Source organism: Mercenaria mercenaria, chromosome 16 (assembly GCF_021730395.1).
Source record: "Mercenaria mercenaria strain notata chromosome 16, MADL_Memer_1, whole genome shotgun sequence".
Lineage (NCBI taxonomy): Eukaryota > Metazoa > Mollusca > Bivalvia > Venerida > Veneridae > Mercenaria > Mercenaria mercenaria.
The window spans coordinates 69046189-69066749 of NC_069376.1; the positions used below are offsets into that span (position 1 = coordinate 69046189).

The window sequence follows — 20561 nt, forward strand, 5'->3', positions numbered from 1 at the left end:
GATTGCCATGGAAAGTACATGTTCACGGATGTAGTATGTACTTGTTGATTAAATTGCTATAACCGAAGGAGTTGATATTTTTTCAGTTACTGGCTTCATGTTGTATCATTGTCGTGAGAATTTTGCAAGTTTCATTATTCTAAATATAAGATATTTTAGTTATAGTCTAGTAAGAGGTCTAAAGCTAGAGATTATATTTCATATAGAGTGACTCAAAATAGAAAATATAAATTTGAGTATAAATCTATTTTGGAGGGAAGTAACTCATTTTAAAGGTCCAATACTAAGTAAAGTGAACATTTTAATTTCTTTTAAAAAGCACAGAAACTATATTGGAAAATGAAAGTTGGTATGTAGAAATTCGAAATAAATCGCAGTATATGTACAATTATTTTTCTATGAAGTATGAAGAAAGTTAAAAAGACCTGGGGGGGTCATTCTGTTGATTCATTGAAATTTCAACATAATACACATACATTTCTTTGAGTTCCAAAGACCTTCTGTAAATTTTGACCTGCCAATCTTCATTATTTAGTGTCTTGCAGAAGTCTATGCACTGGCTATGAAAAAAATTGCCAACTCACTTTCCCTTAGTAATGGACCTTTAAATTTTGCTTACAAAATTTCATTACAGGTATGTGTTTTTTAATCTTCACACAGGTGGTTGTGTGGATCAAGGGGCTACATGTAAAGTTTGGGACACATGGCAGCAGGACTGTAGGTATAATTCTAAATATAATTATTATGAACTTTCAGCATAAGACCTAAGTCAATATACAGATCTGCAACTACTGTAGAGAAACACTATTTAGATTTGAGAGAGAGGGGATCAAATTTTTATCACAATTTGCTCAAGTTACATTAAATCTGTAAGTGATTGTTCTGAAGAAGTTAATCTACTAAAAAACTATTTTCTGTGTTTATAAGGAGGAATTTTAATATAGATAATTATGTCTTCCGCCACACAGTGGTTTGGGAGACATTGATTTACTCCAGTCTGTCTGTGTGTCTGTCTGTCACAAAGCTTGTCCGCACTCTAAGTTGAACATTTCTCATTCGATTTTCACCAAACTCAAACAAAATGTGTTTGACCACAAGACCTCGGCCAACTTCGATACTAGCCAAATCGGTCCAGGCGTATTGGAGTTATGGCTCTTGAATTACCAAAAATCCGCCTTTTTACTCTTGTCCGCACTCTAAGTAGAACATTTCTCATCTGATCTTCACCAAACTTGAACAAAATGTGTTTGACAATAAGACCTCAGCCAAGTTTGATAACTAGCCAAATCGGTCCAGGCATTTTGGAGTTATGGCCCTTGAATTACCGAAAAATCCGCCTTTTTACTCTTGTCCGCACTCTAAGTCAAAAATTTCTCATCTGATCTTCACCAAACTTGAACAAAATGTGTTTGGCCATAAGACCTTAGCCAAGTTCGATAACTAGCCAAATCCGCCTAGGCACTTATGGTTTATGGCCCTTGAATTACTGATTGGATCCACTCATCCAGACCATCTAATTGGATCCATTCGTCTAAACCATCTAGAGAAACTAGACATTTTTCATAGGGGCAGTTGTGGGAGACATGCGCTTTTCTCAAAAGCATCTCTAGTTATACCTTGCGATACTCTACGTGGCATTTTTATGCTTCATTGTGCCTGAAAGGGTGGATGCTATTTAGGTTACTGTAAGTATAAGGGCTCCCAGTACAAACAGGATGCTACTTTGGAAGATGGCTGTCCGTACGTCTGTACATGCATTGATGCAAACGATGTACAGTACCAGTGCCAGGAAAAGTAAATACTTACTTTTAAAGTAACAGCCTTTTATACTTCCTCAAAATTTGGATTTAAGGGGCATAAAATGTTGAGTATGATATGGTGTATACACACAGTAAATACTAAAACAGTGAGTTTAATTTGTACCACAGCTGTTTGAGTAACTAACAGTTTCTCTACATTGAAAGTTTTTGAAAGAAAACAAGATAAGCAGCCCTGTCAAACTTTGGACAAAAGTTATAATAGTTCTGTCTAGTACTGTCTAGGTTTTAACAGTTTACTAGTTACTGACATGTATTAAAAGTTTGGCAATGAAAAAAGAAGTTAAAAGTTGTTATGATCCTAAAATATAAACCAATTATTTAACAGGTGCACATGTTATGTGGATCCACAGCCATACTGTCAGAATCCTGCCACCAAGTGCTGCATAAAAACCCTCGTGCAATGCTTGTTCACAAACACCTACACCACAGACATACACACCAGGTAAATATTCTGGTTAAGTCCAGACATTTCTTTAAGGTGATAGGTTTTGATGCAAACATTGGTGTTTTCATGACATGATAATGTTTGTAAGAAAAGGATCCAAAAATTAATGCTTTACATTTTGTAGTAAATTTTTAGCTAGACTATTTGAAGAATAAGTAGAGCTGTCTTTCTCACCATGGTATCGGCATCGGCATCACACCTTGGTGAAGTTTTTTTGTACCAGTCCACATTTTGACAAAACCTTTTAAGATAAGGTTTTGAAACTTTCAACACTTGTGTCCAGTTTTAGGTAAGAGAGCATAACTTCATCAAGGATTTTGGCTGAATTATGGCCCCTTTTAACTTACAAATCTTGGTTAAGTTTTTCGTACCAGTTCATGTTTTGTGTAAAATGTCTGACATATGGCTGTTTTGGGGCCAATACTGTTCATACTGTATATCAATGACCTTCCACTACACACAGACAAATCATCAGTTGACATGTTTGCAGATGATACAACAATATCTGCCTCCGGTAAATCAATAACGGAAGTACACAATACACTATAGGCTGACATAAACACTGTTGAAAAATGGTACACTGATAACTCAGTGCTTCCTAATACATCTAAAATAAACATCTAAACTTGAAGTATCAGGTTGAACAAACCATGAAAAAATGCAATACATATTTATATCTTCTCTTACGGATAAAGTCTTTCCTGAACTTACACTCCTGAAAGCTATTTTTCAATACCTATATTTTGCCACATTTTGATTATTGCTGCATTATATGGGTAAACTGCAGTGACAAGCTTCTAGAAACTGTTTTAAATTCCAAAAACGTGGTGCAAAAATTATTCTTGACAAAAAGATTTGATGCCCCATCTGCTGAATTATCTACAAAAGTGAAATGGATTTTTTCTGACAGAAGTAAATACAAAAAAGGGATCCTAGTATATAAATCGATTCATGATCAGTGTCCTAATTATCTTACTTCAAAATTTACTCAAAAGCAAACATCTGATCGTGAACTTAAGATTTAGAGAAAATGATGAACTAGTAGTACCTATGCCAGAAAAGAAATTTTTCCACAAAGCTATCCACTAATCAGGAACAGTTATCTGGAATAACTTGCCTAAACACACGTTCTTCAGACACCCTGGAAAATTTAAAAGGTCATCCCTTCAATGGCAATACTCTGACAGTACAATAAGTCATAATTGCAATTAAATGTCAGGAAATACTGTCTCTACCATCCCTCTGCATTTCATTGTAAATACTCCAATTATCAAATATAGTGTCCTGTATTGTATATAATCTTTCATTCTCATATTATTTTTCTGAGACATATAACTTTGTGTTTTATTTTGTCATAGTATTTTATTCATGTTTATTGTATCTGTATATAGCCGTGTATATGTGGAGTCCACATTGTGGACCATATTGTAAATTGGCTTATCAAAATATATATTCCATTATAAAAAAGTCATAATTATTATTATTATTATTATTATTATAATTATTACTTGTTTATTATAACATTCTCTATTTGTAGGCAAGAATACCTAGCTCTGTCAAGAATTTTGGCTAAATTATGGCCCTTTTAGGACCTTTATATAGATACAATTTTCATACAAGTTGATGTTTTGTCAAAACTGTTTGACATGTGGCTTTGAAACTGTACATAACTCTGACAAGTATTTTGGTTGAATTATGGCCCTTTTTGGAATTGGTAATTAGTTTAGTTTTCGTACAAGTCCATGTTTTGTCAAAACTCTTTGAACTGTGGCTTTGAAACTTTGAACAGTTGCTTTTCATCATGATTTCCATTTGTTGGTAAGAGTGCTTAACTCTTTCAACTATTTTGGCTAAATTATGACCCTTTTCATGCCCCCGGCATCTACTGATGCGGGAGGCATATAGTGATTGTCCTGTCCATCCGTCCATTCATCCGTTCGTTCGTCCTTCGTACAAGGTTAACCAAATGGGACCGTTTCGTCTGGCATCAATACCCCTTATTAGAATGACTTGATACTAATGCAGATGTAACCTGTGACCATTCCTCATCTTCAGACATCACCTGACCTCAGTTTGACCTTGATCTTGACCTCAATTTGGTCTTAGGTTGCTTTATATGGGCCATCTCACGGTTAACCAAATGGGACTGTTTTGTCTAGCATCAATACCTCTTACAAGAATGAATTGATACAAATACAGATGTAACCTGTGACCATTCCCCATCTTCAAACATCACCGGACTTCAGTTTGACCTTGACCTCATTTTGGACTTAGGTTGCTTTAAATGGGACCATTTCGTCTAGCATCAATACCACTTACAGTGTGAATTGATACTAAAACAGATGTAACCTGTGACCATTCCTCATCTTCAAACATCACCTGACCTCAGCTTGACCTTGACCTTGTTTTGGACTTTGATTGCTTTGTATCGACAAGGATGCCACCGGGGGCATCAGGTGTTTATTGAACACAGCTCCTTGTTTGACTTGTTGGACTTGGAAATCAGTTTAAAAAAACTTCGTACCAGTCCATATTTTGCCTTACCTGTTTGTCATATGGCTTTGTAACTTTGACCACTTGTTTACAATCATAGTCTACATATGTAAGCAAAACAACATAACTAGGACAAGGAATTAAGCTCAGTAATGGTTCTTTTTGACATAAGAAATAAGTTAAACTTGGCATACCATTCCATATTTTGTCAAAACTGTTTGGTGCATGGCTTCTAAACATTGAACACTTGCTTACGATGATGGTCACACATTGCCATGTAGTGCTAGACTGATCTAAATCCACAAATACAGATACATTGTTTGTCTTATTTATTTTTCTTCTTTTGTCTGGAAATATTTTGACCCTGTACTTCCATCAATTCTTCGAATAGCCGATCATGTTGATTTTGAGGTTCAACTTTGACATTGGCTTACTTCTCTGACAAAGCCATATTTTGGGTGTATAATTAGTCACTGCTGTGACAGCCCTAGTTTTTTCTGTGAACAAATAAATATAATTAGAATGATTGAAAGTAGTATAAAGAATGCACTTTGATATTTTAGTACCAAATATTTGCAGATGTATGTGTATACAAAGAATTACATACCAGGAAGGACAATTGTGGTAAGATGGCTGTAACAATGTTTGTCGGTGTGGCAAATGTAACAAAAATATTTCACATATAGACAAAGGTAAGTTGTATGCGCTCATTAGTCTGTTTTGTCAGTTTCATTGTACCCCCCGACAACAAAGTTGTAAGGGGGGGTATACTGGTTTCAGGTTGTCTGTCTGTCTGTCTGTCCGTCTGGTCGTCTGTCCGTAGACGCTATCTTGTGCGCACCATCTCTCCTTATCCCCTTGACAGAATTTAATGAAACTTCACACAAGTGATCAGTACCAACAGTAGTTGTGCATGGGGCATGTTAGGTTCTTTAAGAAAAAAAATTTGCAGAGTTATGGGACTTTGTTTTTTTGTTACTGTACTATATACATAGACACAATCTTGTGCGCACCATCTCTCCTCATCCCCTTGACACAATTTAATGAAACTTCACACAAGTGATCAGTACCAACAGTAGTTGTGCATGGGGCATGTTAGGTTCTTTTAGAAAAAAAATTTGCAGAGTTATGGGACTTTGTTTTTTTGTTACTATACTATATACATAGACACAATCTTGTGCGCACCATCTCTCCTCATCCCCTTGACACAATTTAATGAAACTTCACACAACTGATCAGTAACAACAGTAGTTGTGCATGGGGCATGTTAGGTTCTTTCAGAAAAAAAATTTGCAGAGTTATGGGACTTTGTTTTTTTGTTACTATACTATATACATAGACACAATTTTGTGCGCACCATCTCTCCTCATCCCCTTGACACAATTTAATGAAACTTCACACAACTGATCAGTACCAACAGTAGTTGTGCATGGGGCATGTTAGGTTCTTTCAGCGACAAAAATTGCAGAGTTATGGGACTTTGTTTCTTGTTAACATACTATGTACATACAGCCTGCATATGCAATCTTGTGCGTGCCTAATCTACCAAACCCTTGCACACAATTTAATGAAACTTCACACAAGTGATCAGTACCAACCCTAGTTGAGCATGGTGCATGTTACATTCTTTTAGATAAATATTCTGCATAGTTATGGGACTTTGTTTTTTGTTACTATACTGTATACATACAGTCCACATAATTATGCAGTCTTGTGTGTGTCAAATTCAGTGTACTGTGTCAGTGCATGCGGGGGGTACATTCATCACCTTTAGTGATAGCTCTAGTTTCTTTATAAAATTAAACCCAACACTATATAATTAATTTCTCATATCTGACAGGGCTTTCAGCTGCCAGAAGACCCTAAAAGATCTTATATATTTATGACACTTTGCAGATTTGCAATGCATGCTACTATCCCACAAGGCTGTGTACTGGTTCCTGACCCAAAAGATCCCTCGTGCGGCTGGGTACCAAGTTGTTTGATCCCTCCGAAACAAACCATTGGTATAGTGGTTGCTCCTGAACCTACTGGAACAGTAACAGGTAAATTGTATGATTGTGTATTCTGTATGTGCAGGTGAAGCTAAAGAAAAGGATTTTTTAGGGTTGTCTGTGGAAAAATATTATTGTTACACAGATGTAAAGTAATCCAGCAGATAAAAAAGGATAACTAAAAGTGTTCAGTAATTTTGTTGGAATAAAGTAGCTAACTATGTTAACAGTATTCTTATAGAGAATCAGTCAGTCTGTTTTGCAGTAGAAAAGTACAGGGACCATTTTATTCCTGTCTTTATGCTTGTATTTGTTTCTTACTACAACTTTCATTTATACAAGAGAAGTCAGGCCAGCAGTTCTTACCTAAAGGAATGGTTATGGTATTTTTATATATTTGGTTGATAATTTTTATAACTTTTTACCAGTGATGAAAAGGGAAGCATTTGATACTTGTCTCTATACTTTAGTGGTATTACCTGAATATATTACATGGAAAACCCATGCAGACATTTTTAAATATTTCAGGAGTGAGACCAAAATCATCTGTTGGAACTGGCACTGCATCAAACAAAGCATCTGTGTTAAACATAAATATTACTGACTTTCATGGTTCTGTCTGTAATTTTTGAAAAGTAGATATACCATGTGATGGTGCATCTGCCTTTCCTTCTGTATGTACATATGTCTGTCTGTCTGTCTATCATATTTCTTGTTCACGGTATAACCCAATAACAATTCTGGGTAGTGACTTTAAACTTGTTTATCATTCAGATCAAAGTTTTGTTTTATAAAAAAGTCTTGGCAATACAGTAGAAGACCAGATTTTGATATTCAAATGTAAATTGTAACTTGACATAGTGATGTGAATCTGCTGAAAATAATACTATAAATCAAGTACTACCCTTAGCATCAATGACTCCAGTACCAGGGCTGACTCAAGCAATTCCTGTGGACCTTAGCTCATCCCTGTCCCCCACTGGCAGTCAATGTTTTACTGTGTATGGAAGTTATTATAACGTTTTACGAGCTTTGGTTTGTCAGTTGGTCGGTCTGTCTGTCCGTTGTGTTTCAGAAAATAACTCCTGAAAGGTTTGACAGATTTATACAGGTGTAACATCATAAAATACAGGTCATGTTCGACATTAAGGTCAGTAGGTCAAAGGTCAAGGTTACAATAAGCCGGAACAGTTAAACAGTTTCCGGATAATAACTTGAAAATGCTTCGGTCTAGAATAATAAATTTTGGTACACTGGTGTAACATAAAATAAAGGTCAGTTTTGATTTTGAGGTCAATAGGTCAAGGGTTAAGGTCACAGTGACCTAGAACAGTTAAATCATTTCCGGAAAATTACTCGTGTACGCTTGGGCCTAGGATCCTAGAAACTTAATAAGGAGGTTGATCATGACCAATAGGTGACCTTTATTAATTTTGAGGTTCAGCTTTGACATTGGCTGTATTGTAGCAGTATAATTTGTCACTCCTGTGACAGCTCTACTTTATTTTTCATTACAGAAAGCTATGTGTTGTCATTCTAGGACAGGAGCATGCTGTAACTTCGAACATAATTATGATGTTTTTTTAGCTCACCTGTCACAAAGTGACAAGGTGAGCTTTTGTGATCGCGCAGCGTCCGTCGTCCGTGCAACCATGCGTGCATAAACTTTTGCTTGTGACCACTCTAGAGGTCACATTTTTCATGGGATCTTTATGAAAGTTGGTCAGAATGTTCATCTTAATGATATCTTGGTCAAGTTTGAAACTGGGTCATGTGCAGTCCAAAACAAGGTCAGTAGGTCTAAAAATAGAAAATCCTTGTGACCTCCCTAGAGGCCTTTTTTTCAATGGATCTTTATAAAAATTGGTCAGAATGTTCACCTTGATGATATCTAGGTCAAGTGCGAAACTGGGTCACATGCGATCCAAAACTAGGTCAGTAGGTCTAAAAATAGAAAAAACCTTTTGACCTCCCTAGAGGCCATATTTTTCGATGGATCTTCATGAAAAATGGTCAGAATGTTCTCCTTGATGATATCTAGGTCAGATTTGAAACTGGGTCACCTGCAGTCAAAAACTAGGTCAGTATGTCTAAAAATAGAGAAACCTTGTGACCTCTCTAGAGGCCATTCTTTTGAATAGATCTTCATTAAAATTGGTCAGAATGTTCACCTTGATGATATTTAGTTCATGTTTGAAACTGGGTCACGTGCCTTCAAAAACTAGGTCATTAGGTCAAATACAAATGTAATAGAAAAACCTTGTGACCTCTCTAGAGGCAATATTTGTCATGGGATCTGTATGAAAGTTGGTCCGAGTATTCATCTTGATGATATCTAAGTCGAATTGGAAACTGGGTCAACTGTGGTCAAAAACTAGGTCAGTAGGTCTTAAAATAGAAAAACCTTGTGGCCTTCCTAGAGGCCATATTTTTCAATGGCTCTTCATGAAAATTGGTCAGAATGTTCACCTTGATGATATCTAGGTCAAGTTAGAAACTGGGTCAACTGCAGTCAAAAACTAGGTCAGTAGGTCTAAAAATATAAAAAACATTGTGACCTCCCAAGAGGCCATATTTTTCTATGGATCTTCATGAAAATTGTTCAGAATGTTTTCCTTCATGATATCTAGGTCAAGTTCGAAACTGGGTCACATGCAGTCGAAAACTATGTCAGTAGGTGTAAGATAGAAAAACCTTGTGACCTCTCTAGAGTCCATACTTTTCATTGGATCTTCATGAAAATTGGTAAAAATGTTCACTTTGATGATATTTAGTTCAAGTTCGAAACTTGGTCAATTGCAGTCAAAAACTAAGTCAGTAGGTCTATGTCGTCCATGTGTCCGTACATAAACTTCTGCTTGTGACCGCTCTAGTTTAAAATCCAGCTTTGAAATCTGGATTATATGTACAGTTTTGCACACCAATCTTTAAACTGTGTTTCAGTGACCATAAATAAGACCTACTGATATACTTTCTAATATTTTAGCATCAGTTTGCCATTTGAAACATGTGGTTCAATATACTCAGGTGAGCGATTTAGGGTTATCATGACCCTCTTGTTTCTTCAGGTTGTATATACAAAGGAATGCTTGTGTATCAGGGACAAATATTTGATGACGGTTGTGATTATTCATGTGAATGCCTTGATAATTTCACAGGAAAATACAGATGTGATAAAAGGTATGTTTTAGCCACTGTTTATCATGAGCTTTTTAGCTCACCTGAGCTAAAGTCATCCGACAGTCATCCACCTGTCAGTTGACATTTAGTATGTTTACATTCAGCATCCACAATTCTGGAGCCAACCTAATCAAACTTAGTCACAATGGTTTTGGTTACAAGACCTCGGATGAGTTCGATTATGGGCTAGATCGAATTAGTATATCTAGAGTTATGTGCCCTTGATTGACAAAATATGCTATATTTCAATTTGTTTATGCTCCAGCACCTTCATTTCTTCACCAGTCCTAACCATATTTATAGATATAGAATGTTTATGACTTCAGTATGTCAGAAAAGTCCAATTTTGAGCAAAACCAGAGTAGAAGGATCAAAGATGAGCACCCATGATTTAACAAAAATTGCTAAATTTTGCCTTGGTTATTCTGTAGTCCTTTCATTTTAATTCAGGTCATATTTACACACAATGTTTATATCCTTCGATCATCTGTTTTGACGCTCATGAGTTTTGACGCCCTTATTTATTTTGCTGTCAAATAATTAGGTATAAGTGACCTTTTATGATGCCAAATTACACATGTTTGCAAAGCAGGCATTTAATATTTTACCTTGCCCAAATAAAACATTAATGCATTCAACAGATTTACAGTAAGATTATATTATTTTTTCATACTTTGGTGTATTTTTATGTCTTTTTAATAATGCAAAAATCTCCAATCCTTTAAAAACCTAATTCTTACAGGAGTAACTGGTCAGGAATTCAGATCTTGGTTTTCTCTTTCCCTCAGCTATTTTTCAAAGTCACAAGACAGTTCTTTGACTGAAATTTTGAATAAATTTTAGATTTTCACTCTCCTGCAGGCTATACACCTTGTATCATTTGAAAACATTAAATTAATTTAATTGAATATGGTTTTGCTGCTCTTTGTCAAATCTTGTTGTGGATAAAGAAGGTCATGTTTCTAATAGGTTTTCACTGAAAGCACCAGAGTTAGAGCTGTTAGAAAGGGTTATATATTTTTGTGTCCTCACTGTTTTGATAATGAATGACTGCTATTAACAATGTGTAAAGTGAATAAAAAAGATCACATTTTACAAAGAAATAGCAAAAAAAGTCACTTAAAAAGATTAATATTAATTTGTTTATTGTCCTTTTAAGTTTCAGGTCTCGACTGCATTCACATAGAATTATACCAGCCTAATATGATTTTGGCCATATAGGCTCCAGAAAAGTGAAGTTTTGGTTAAGAGAGCCAGCCAATCAAAAGGCGTCATTTCTCATGAGCCTTAAAAATATGGATGCCTCAATGGTGAGTCAGCAATAATACAAATATTGACACCTTTTTGCCCACAAAATTCACAAAACAGGAATAAAATAAAGGGAGACATGCCATAGTTTATAACAACACTATTTATTTGTTTAATTTTTCTATATTACTAATGAAATACATGTCAGACTGCTTAAGGGCATCAAAACTAATGACTCTAGGATAACTATAAGATCTTGGATAAGTTGGTTATGAAATGAATCAGACTAGTAGGACCAGAGTTATGTGCCCTTGAGTTACAAAACTTGCTTTATTTCACATTGTTTTCCCTCTTATCATATTCATTTTACTTCTAATTAATATTTATATAGTATGAGTATAAATCTAAGATCTTTGTAAACTTTGATGTTGGGTTTGATTGGATACCCTTGAACTTCAAATAGTGCTTTATTTTAAATTGTTCAGCATCTTCATTTTTAGCTTGACTACGCAGTATAAGGAGAGCTATCCTATTTGACCCTGTTGGCGTCCTTCAGTGTCCCAACCTTGGTTAAAGTTTTTTTTAAACTTTCTCTTTTTTCTTCTTATCTTTGTGATTACTGATGGATTTGATTCAAACTTTATCATCATCCACATCATCTGACATGAGGGTCGTAACTCTGGAACCAATATTTCATGATTTATCTCCCCTTTTCACTTAGAATTTCAGGTTAAAGTTTTGATGCACTTTCACCCTATCTCTGTTATTACTGGATGGATCAGATTCAAACTTAAAATATTTGTTCATCATCATCACCAACATCATATGACACAAGGTGCATAAATCTAGCACCAGTTTGTCATGAATTATTCCCCCTTTCTACTTAGAATATCAGGTTAAAGTTTTGATGCACTTTCACTCTATCTCTTTTATTACAGAATGGATTTGATTTAAACTGAACATAATTGTTCAACATCATCACCCACATCATATGACACAAGGTGCAGAATTCTGGCACCAATTTTTTATGAATTATGCCCCCTTTACTTAGAATTTAAGGTTAATTTTGTTGAATTTTCACTATATCTCTTCTATTACAGAATGGATTTGATTCAAACTTAAAATACTTGTTCAACATCATCACCCATATCTTATAACAGAAGGTGCACAACATGGCACCAATTATTTATGAATTATGCCCCTTTACTTAGCAAATAAGGTTCTTTTTGATGCATTTTCACTATATCTCAGTTATTACTTAATGCATTTGATTCAAATTTGAAGTAGTTGTTCCACATCATATACAAGGTGCATAACTCTTGCACAAATATTTTATGAATTATGCCCACTTTTTGTTTAGAATTATACTTATATTGTGTTTTGATACATTTTATCTCTTATTACTTAATATTTCTGACACAGACTCAAGCTATTGTGCATTATCTTCATCCACCATTCGAGTCATTAAACACTCCAGTGACAGCTCCAGTTTCCTCTGATGTGCCCAGTTTCACTATCTGGCATCAAAATAGTCCGAGCTATTAACAGCTCTTGTTTCACCAGTCCTCAGAGTATTTATGAGATTAAATTTGTTATGTATTTCAGGTGGTTTCATATTGTCAGAGTACATAATTCTGGATTCTGGATCGTATTTTCCCCAAGTCTTAGGACACCCTAAATCTTGGGACACCCCTAAAATTTGGAAAAATAATTATTTTTCTTGTCCCTGATTTTGTGGACATGTATTTTCTCAGCGTATTTTTCGTCCCTAAGTGTTGGGACTATGGTTGTGTACTGATTCAAGATATAACTCAAATTCTGTTATTATACAATGTATGGTGTTGTATCGATCAAAATATCAAATAAGGTCTAAGGTCAAGGTCAAACTTAGAGGTCAAAGATCAAATTCAAGAATGACTGTCCGGAGCATATCTTCTTCATGCATGGAGGGATTTTGATGAAACTTGCCACAATTGTTCACCATCATGAGACGGAGTGTCACACGCAAGAACCATGTCCTTAGGTCTAAGGTCAAGGTCACACTTAGAGATCAAAGGATACAAGAATGAAAACTTTGTCCGGAGCATTTCTTCATGCATGGAGGGATTTTGATATAACTTGGCACAAATGTTCACCACCACGAGACGCAGTGTCTTTCGCAAGAACCAGGTCCCTAGGTCTAAGGTCAAGGTCACACTTAGAGGCCAAAGGTCAGATACAAGAATGACTTTGTCCGAAGCATTTCTTCTTCATGCATGGAGGGATTTTGATGTAACTTGGCACAATGTACACCATCATGAGACGAGGTGTCATGCGCAGGTCCCTTCATTAGAATTACTTCCCTTTGTTGTTACTATAAATTGCTTATATTTTCATTACTAGTAGTAGGGAAAAATCAAGACCACTTTTCTGTAGTACAATATGCATGTTACATCCAATTTTAAGGTGTATTTTGACCAATCTCTACCTGGTAAGGATTTTTGTGTGGACTTACAATTTTTTATTTTTTTTTTTTTTTGTTAAAGACTTACTTCCCTTAGTTGTTACTGTAGATAACTTATATTGTAACTTTTTTGTAATTGACTGTAGGAAAAAACCAAGACCATTTTTCTGTGATACAACATAGATGTTACTTTCAAATGTTAGGTGTATTTTAAGGTATCTTTGCCTGGTAAGGAGTTTTTATGTGGATTTAGGAAAACAAAAGAGTTACAATAATTACTAAACAACCATAAAATTAAAATTCCATTTGCAAATACAGGCCTAGGTGCTAGAGTAAAAAAATTTGCTGTGACATTCTGGCACTCTTGTTGTTATAGAGCTAACCTTCTCTCTCTTATTTATTTTAGATGTCCACTGTTTCCACCTTCATCTTGTCCTTGGAGAGCTGACCCTGCACACTCGTGTTGTTTGATATCAGATCGTAACATTGGTAAAATTCCTGCCACAGTTTATCCACTAGGATACAGCTAGTATACAATAAATCCAATCATTAAACCAACACCAGTAACTGGTGGCTACATCATTGGTGGTGGACTGGTACCATACCAGACAGGTACTGGCTTTGAAGGATCAACAATTGAGTTTTCCTTTTGTTCCAAGAAGGTCCATATGTCACTAGCTTCCAACAAGACAATGCAGCATTGCAAAGGCCAAGTTTGAAACTGGGTTTTATGGGGTCAGAAACAAGGTCATAAGGTCAAAGGAAAAGCTTGTTAACATTCTTCAGGCCACATTTATGACCCTATCTTCTTGAAACTTGGTCAGAATGTTTATCTTGATGATTCCTAGGCCAAGATTGAAACTTGGTCATATTAGGTCAAAAACTATGTCACCCAGTCAAATCAAAGGAAAGGCTTGTTAACACTCTTGTTCATTTGATGTGCATGAAACATGGTCAGAATGTTTGTTTGCATCATATGAATTTTTATCTGGGTCATGTAGGGTCAAAAACTAGGTCACCAGGTCAAATCAAAGAAAAACTTGTTTACACCCAAGGGGGCACATTTTTGATTCTATCTTCATAAAATTTGGTTGGAATATTTGTTATCATGAAATCTTGGAAGATTTTAAATCTGGATCATGTGGGCCAAAACTAGGACACTAGGTCAAATCATAGGAAAAGCTTGTATACACTCTAGAAGCCACATGTCTCCATGAAATCGCTAGGTAAAACATGTTTACACTGTTACTGGTACTAATGATAAACCTGAACAGAAAATGAGGTTTTTTACCTGTAACTTTTTTTTTTTCTGCAATTTGTAATCAATGGTCGGTATCAAAATAAAGCTTAACATTTGGTGAAAACTATACATAATTCAAATTTATATTTAGTTAGCAAACTCCACAAAGTGAGGCCCTGAAAGGGGTTTGTAAAATGGGGACTGTACGAAGGTTGACTGATAATAAATTCGACCACTTTGTCATTTACAAAATTTTCTTCATAGTATTATATTGAAACTTTACCCAAAAAGCTGCAACAATCATTCCTGATCAAGTAATGAAAAGTGACCCAACGTCAGATCTTTATGTTGCGACAGTGAGCATGCGCAAAAAATCACCCTCTTCCCCAGTAATTTTGGATAAATATTTTTATACAGATAATGTAAGTCATTTATTTATACAGAATATTTACCAATTTTGTTTTTAGCTCACCTGTCACAAAGTGACAAGGTGAGCTTTTGTGATCGCGCAGCGTTCGTCGTCCATCCGTCCGTGCATGCGTAAACTTTTGCTTGTGACCACTCTAGAGGTCACATTTTTCATGGGATCTTTATGAAAGTTGGTCAGAATGTTAGGTCAAGTTCGAAACTGGGTCATGTGCGGTCAACAACTAGGTCAGTAGGTCTAAAAATAGAAAAACCTTGTGACCTCTCTAGAGGCCATATTTTTCACAAGATCTTCCTGAAAATTGGTCAGAATGTTCACCTTGATGATATCTAGGTCAAGTTCAAAACTGGGTCACGTGCGGTCAAAAACTAGGTCAGTAGGTCTAAAAATAGAAAAACCTTGTGACCTCTCTAAAGGCCATATTTTTCATGGGATCTGTATGAAAGTTGGTCTGAATGTTCATATTGATGATATCTAGGTCTAGTTCGAAACTGGGTCCTGTGCGGTCAAAAACTAGGTCAGTAGGTCTTAAAATAGAAAAACCTTGTGACCTCTCTAGAGGCCATACTTGTGAATGGATCTTCATAAAAATTTGTCAGAATGTTCATTTTGATGATGTCTAGGTCAAATTAGAAGGTGGGTCACATGCTTTCAAAAAATAGGTCAGTAGGTCAAATAATGAAAAAACCTTGTAACCTCTCTAGAGGCCATATTTTTCATGGGATCTGTATGAAAGTTGGTCTGAATGTTTATCTTGATGATATATAGGTCAAGTTTGAAACTGGGTCAAATGCAATCAAAAACTAGGTCAGTAGGTCTTAAAATAGAAAAACCTTGTGACCTCTCTAGAGGCCATACCCTTGAATGGATCTTCATGAAAATTGGTCAGAATGTTCACCTTGATGATATCTAGATCAGTATTGAAACTGGGCCACGTGCCTTCAAAAACTAGGTCAGTAGGTCAAATAATAAAAAAACCTTTTGACCTCTATAGAGGCCATAGTTTTCATGGGATCTGTATGAAAGTTGTTCTGAATGTTCATCTTGATGATATCTAGGTCAAATTTGAAATTGGGTCAACTGCGGTCAAAAACTAGGTCAGTAGGTCTAAAATTAGAAAAATCTTTTGACCTCTCTAGAGGCCATATTTTTCAATGTATCTTCATAAAAATTGGTCTGAATGTTCACCTTGATGATATCTAGGTCAGATTCTAAACTGGGTCACGTGCGGTCAAGAACTAGGCCAGTAGGTATAAAAATAGAAAAGCCTTGTGACATCTCTAGAGGCCATATTTTTCAATAGATCTTCATGAAAATTAGTAAGAATTTTTACTGTGATGATATCTAGGTCAAGTTCAAAACAGGGTCATGCACCTTTGAAAACTAGGTCAATAGGTCAAATAATAGAAAAACCTTGTGACCTCTCTAGAGGCCATATTTTTCAATGGATCTTCATGAAAATTGGTCAGAATTTTTATCTTGATGATATCTAGGTCAAGTTCAAAACTGGGTCACATCAGCTCAAAAACTAGGTCACTATGTCAAATAACAGAAAAAACGAAGTCATACTCGAAACTGGGTCATGTGGGGAACAGGTGAGCGATTCAGGACCATCATGGTCCTCTTGTTATATACACCAGTTGGTGTTGTAAGTGGAAACTATTAGATGGTGTGTTCAATTTTATAAATAACCGATTGCAGTCGAATATTTCCAAGGTGGTCGACTTTATCATCCGTCCGGGTTTATCATCAGTACTAGTATGGTGTGTTACACAGGTGAGCAACCTAGGACCATCTTGACCCTCTTGTTAAAGTCATCTTTTAGCTCCATTTTAATGTTTATTCTCATTTGTATAGCCAACAGTTTTTTATGTATAAAACTCAGTGATTCTTAAGAGCATGGATGCAGTATAATTATGTGGAAGGGAAGAAGAGCAATGTTTGCTTTTCCAAAATTCAACCCCTGTTAATTTGGACCCCAAAACTTCTTTTTTTTCAAAGTTATATCTACTGTACAAGCAGAATATTGGAACCTGACATCAAAACAAAACATTTGTGAAAAATTCATATGAATGATTTTTTGTCACAATGTTTGAAAAAGTCACGATTCGTTCAGATGTGTCATGATTAAACACTCAGGCCTCTGGCCATCATGATAAGAATACTACAAACCTGAACTCAAAACTATTTTATTTGCCTACAAAGCATGCAAAACTAAAATTTATTTCACGTGTATCAAATACATGTAGATGTAAATAAATGTAAAAGAAAACTTTATTTACCGTCACTTTGTGAAACAATTAACATAAGCTCTGTAGAGCTTTTGATCGACCCTGTTTTTTTAAGAAACGTTAAAACCAATTATACCTTACCTCCTGGCATTTTTCTTGTACCCATTTACAACTGGGTCGACTGAGGCAATTGTGATAATGTGCCTTGGGCCGAAGACACAGCGCAGTGGGAGTAGCCAGGATTCGAACCAGGGGCCTTCGATTCCGTAGGAAAGCAGCTTAGCCCTCTTAACCACTGCGGCCACCAAAGCAATTGTTTTTGGACAGTGTAAAGTTCAGCCAGATTAAGAAATAAGTTACTGTTAGACAGACATATTGATTTTGCTGAATGCCAACCTACTTCCATTTTCAATGATGTCAAAATTACTGTTGAAGAATTAATCCTGGAATCCATGACACTTTCTTAAAGAAATCTATATCTTAAGATCATCTTGCATCCCAGGGCATGAGTTTTTTAAGATCAGTAATAGTCTTAGTTTTTTCTTTCAGGTGTGCTGTATTTGACCGTGACACGCCTTGCTGCAACCTTGACACTCCTTGCTGCAACCTTGACACTCCTGCAAAGTTGTTTTCCTGCATGTATCCACACACATGAAATGCTGGTGGCTAACGAAGAACTGTGGTCTCATACTGATGCTTATCCATATTTTGTTTACAATACTTACCTCTTTATACAAGTTCAATGTATTTGGATATGTTCATCCAAAAGAATGTGATTCAAATGATTAAATAACGGGTCAGTAAGAATCCTATTTCAAAGAGTTTATAAGTGGATCTCCTTCACTTTCTTCTTTTTTTTTCCTTGTATTTATATTGTATGGTCAAAATGGTCATATATCGCCAAGTTTGGATATATATATATATATATGTTGTATGTGATGAATTAAATGGTTGTATAATATTAAATTGTTTAAGTACATTTTTTGTACACATTTTTGACATAGTTAACTTGTACAGAATACTTTACGTAATAATTATAAATGTTTTTCAGCCGTAATTGTTTTTCCAGTAAAATAGAAATATACATCCCTTCGTATTAAAATGTGAAGCAAAATATATAATTCCATTCACCTGCTTTAACTTAGTCATTTGAGGTCTTTATGTTGCAATAGACATTATGTTAATATATAGAGGGTATTTTGTTTGTTTCAGTGTAAGATATATATATCTTTCACGAGTGAAAAGCAGAGGCAGTATTTTCATGAATGGCATGAAAATATTAGACACTGTGTTCATGTGTGAAAGATATTTAGATTTTACATGTAAAACAATTTTTCTGTTTATGTTTTGACAAAATTTACCCATTTTATAGTTTCTTGCCAGTGAAAAATACAAATATTTTTACTGTGAAAATACCAGATATATTTCAATAACTCACTAAAAATCTTTTAATTAATTTTGATCTTACACTTAAACACACAAAAAATCCTTTTAAGTTTGGCTACAAGACAGCTATATGGAAAAAAGATATTTTGTTAAGTGTTAGCGGTCTTTCAATAATGGAACATCAGTGTGTGGTTTGTTTGCCAACAGCTAAAATACTGCTGTATTCAGATATTGCCTTCTTAAGGTTCATGATCATTTTGTGAAAATGAAAGTTTTCAGATATTTTAACAAATTCTTATTGTGATACAAAATTTGTTCTACAGGTTTCTTGCAGCTTACACGTTCAGTCAAACTTTGTGTTCTACAGGTTTCTTGCAACTTACACTATCAGTCAGAATTTGTGTTCTACAGGTTTCTTGCAGCTTACACTATCAGTCATAATTTGTGTTCTACAGGTTTCTTGCAGCTTTATCTGGCACCACAAATGTCAACTAGATTCTACTTTGAAAATTAATAAAGGCAGTGGCTAGGGTTACGGTACTGTAATCCTAACCTCCGATTCTAGGATTACGGAAGTTCCGTATTTCTTGACAATCCTATGGGAAATAGGCTAGGATTACGGAAGTATTTAAGAGGCATCAAACATATGTTAGGACATGCATGAAAGATGTTGTAAACTTACTTATTTCACTTAAAATAGCGACTTTCCATGCCTGTCGTATTATTTCGTGTTATCGATCCGCCATTTTATGGCGGTTAGAAAAGAAATAAATGGAATGAAAAAATTATAAGGAGAACAATAATTAAAACATATGAAGACAAAAATGCAAATACTTCTGAATCTGAAATAGTTTATTAAACGTTCCTAAATTAGAATCAAGAATTACAGTACAATAACTCACAAAACAAAAAAAAATCATATATATTATTTCAGAGCGAAAAAGAACTGAGCCATGAACTGAGGGCCTCCTCGTGATATTGCCCAGATGTAGTTGGACAATTAATTATGTAAACATTGAAAGATTGCAACATTATTATTTTCATTAAGAAGATTTTAACTTTTCATCAACAGCGCATAAATAATTGTGCACCTATATTTTACCTACCAAAAATGGCGGATTGATAACACGAAATATTAAATATGGCAGACTTGAAAAATCGCTATTTAAAGTGAAACAAGTAAGTTTACAACATCATTTATGCATGTCCTAACATATATTTGATTCCTCTTAAATACTTCTGTAATCCTAGCCTATTCTTATAGGATTATCTAGGAATACAGAACTTCCATAATATTAGAATCGGAGGCTAGGATTACAGTACCGTAACCCTAGCCACTGCCATAAATAAATCATAATACATATTCCAATCTTCCAGACTGAAATGTTTACATATTTATATGCCACTATGTTCTGGCATGTATGTTTCAGTGCCATCATGTTGGTGATATGTACTATATTTAAAAACTGCATATATAAACTTTGAATGAAGATTTTACATCTGATTTCTAAATCCGACCTTAGATGTTATTAGAAATAACATTTTCACAGCAGTTACTGCTTAATACCTTAATTAAATTTTACTGAATATCTGAAAATTCTGTTTTATGCAATGCTTTCCTTTTGTAGGGAGGTTATTATAATAGCATATGGCC

General features: G+C 35.1%; 1 long non-coding RNA gene across 1 annotated transcript; it reads left to right on the plus strand.

Moving 5' to 3' along the window:
- The first annotated feature begins 2158 nt into the window (after nt 1-2158).
- Nucleotides 2159-19462, plus strand: LOC123541532 (uncharacterized). The gene is made up of 7 exons (XR_006684584.2): nt 2159-2262; nt 5338-5450; nt 6655-6803; nt 9821-9932; nt 11092-11242; nt 14030-14235; nt 18071-19462. It is a non-coding gene; the product is annotated as an uncharacterized LOC123541532 (long non-coding RNA).
- Nucleotides 19463-20561: the final 1099 nt, after the last annotated feature.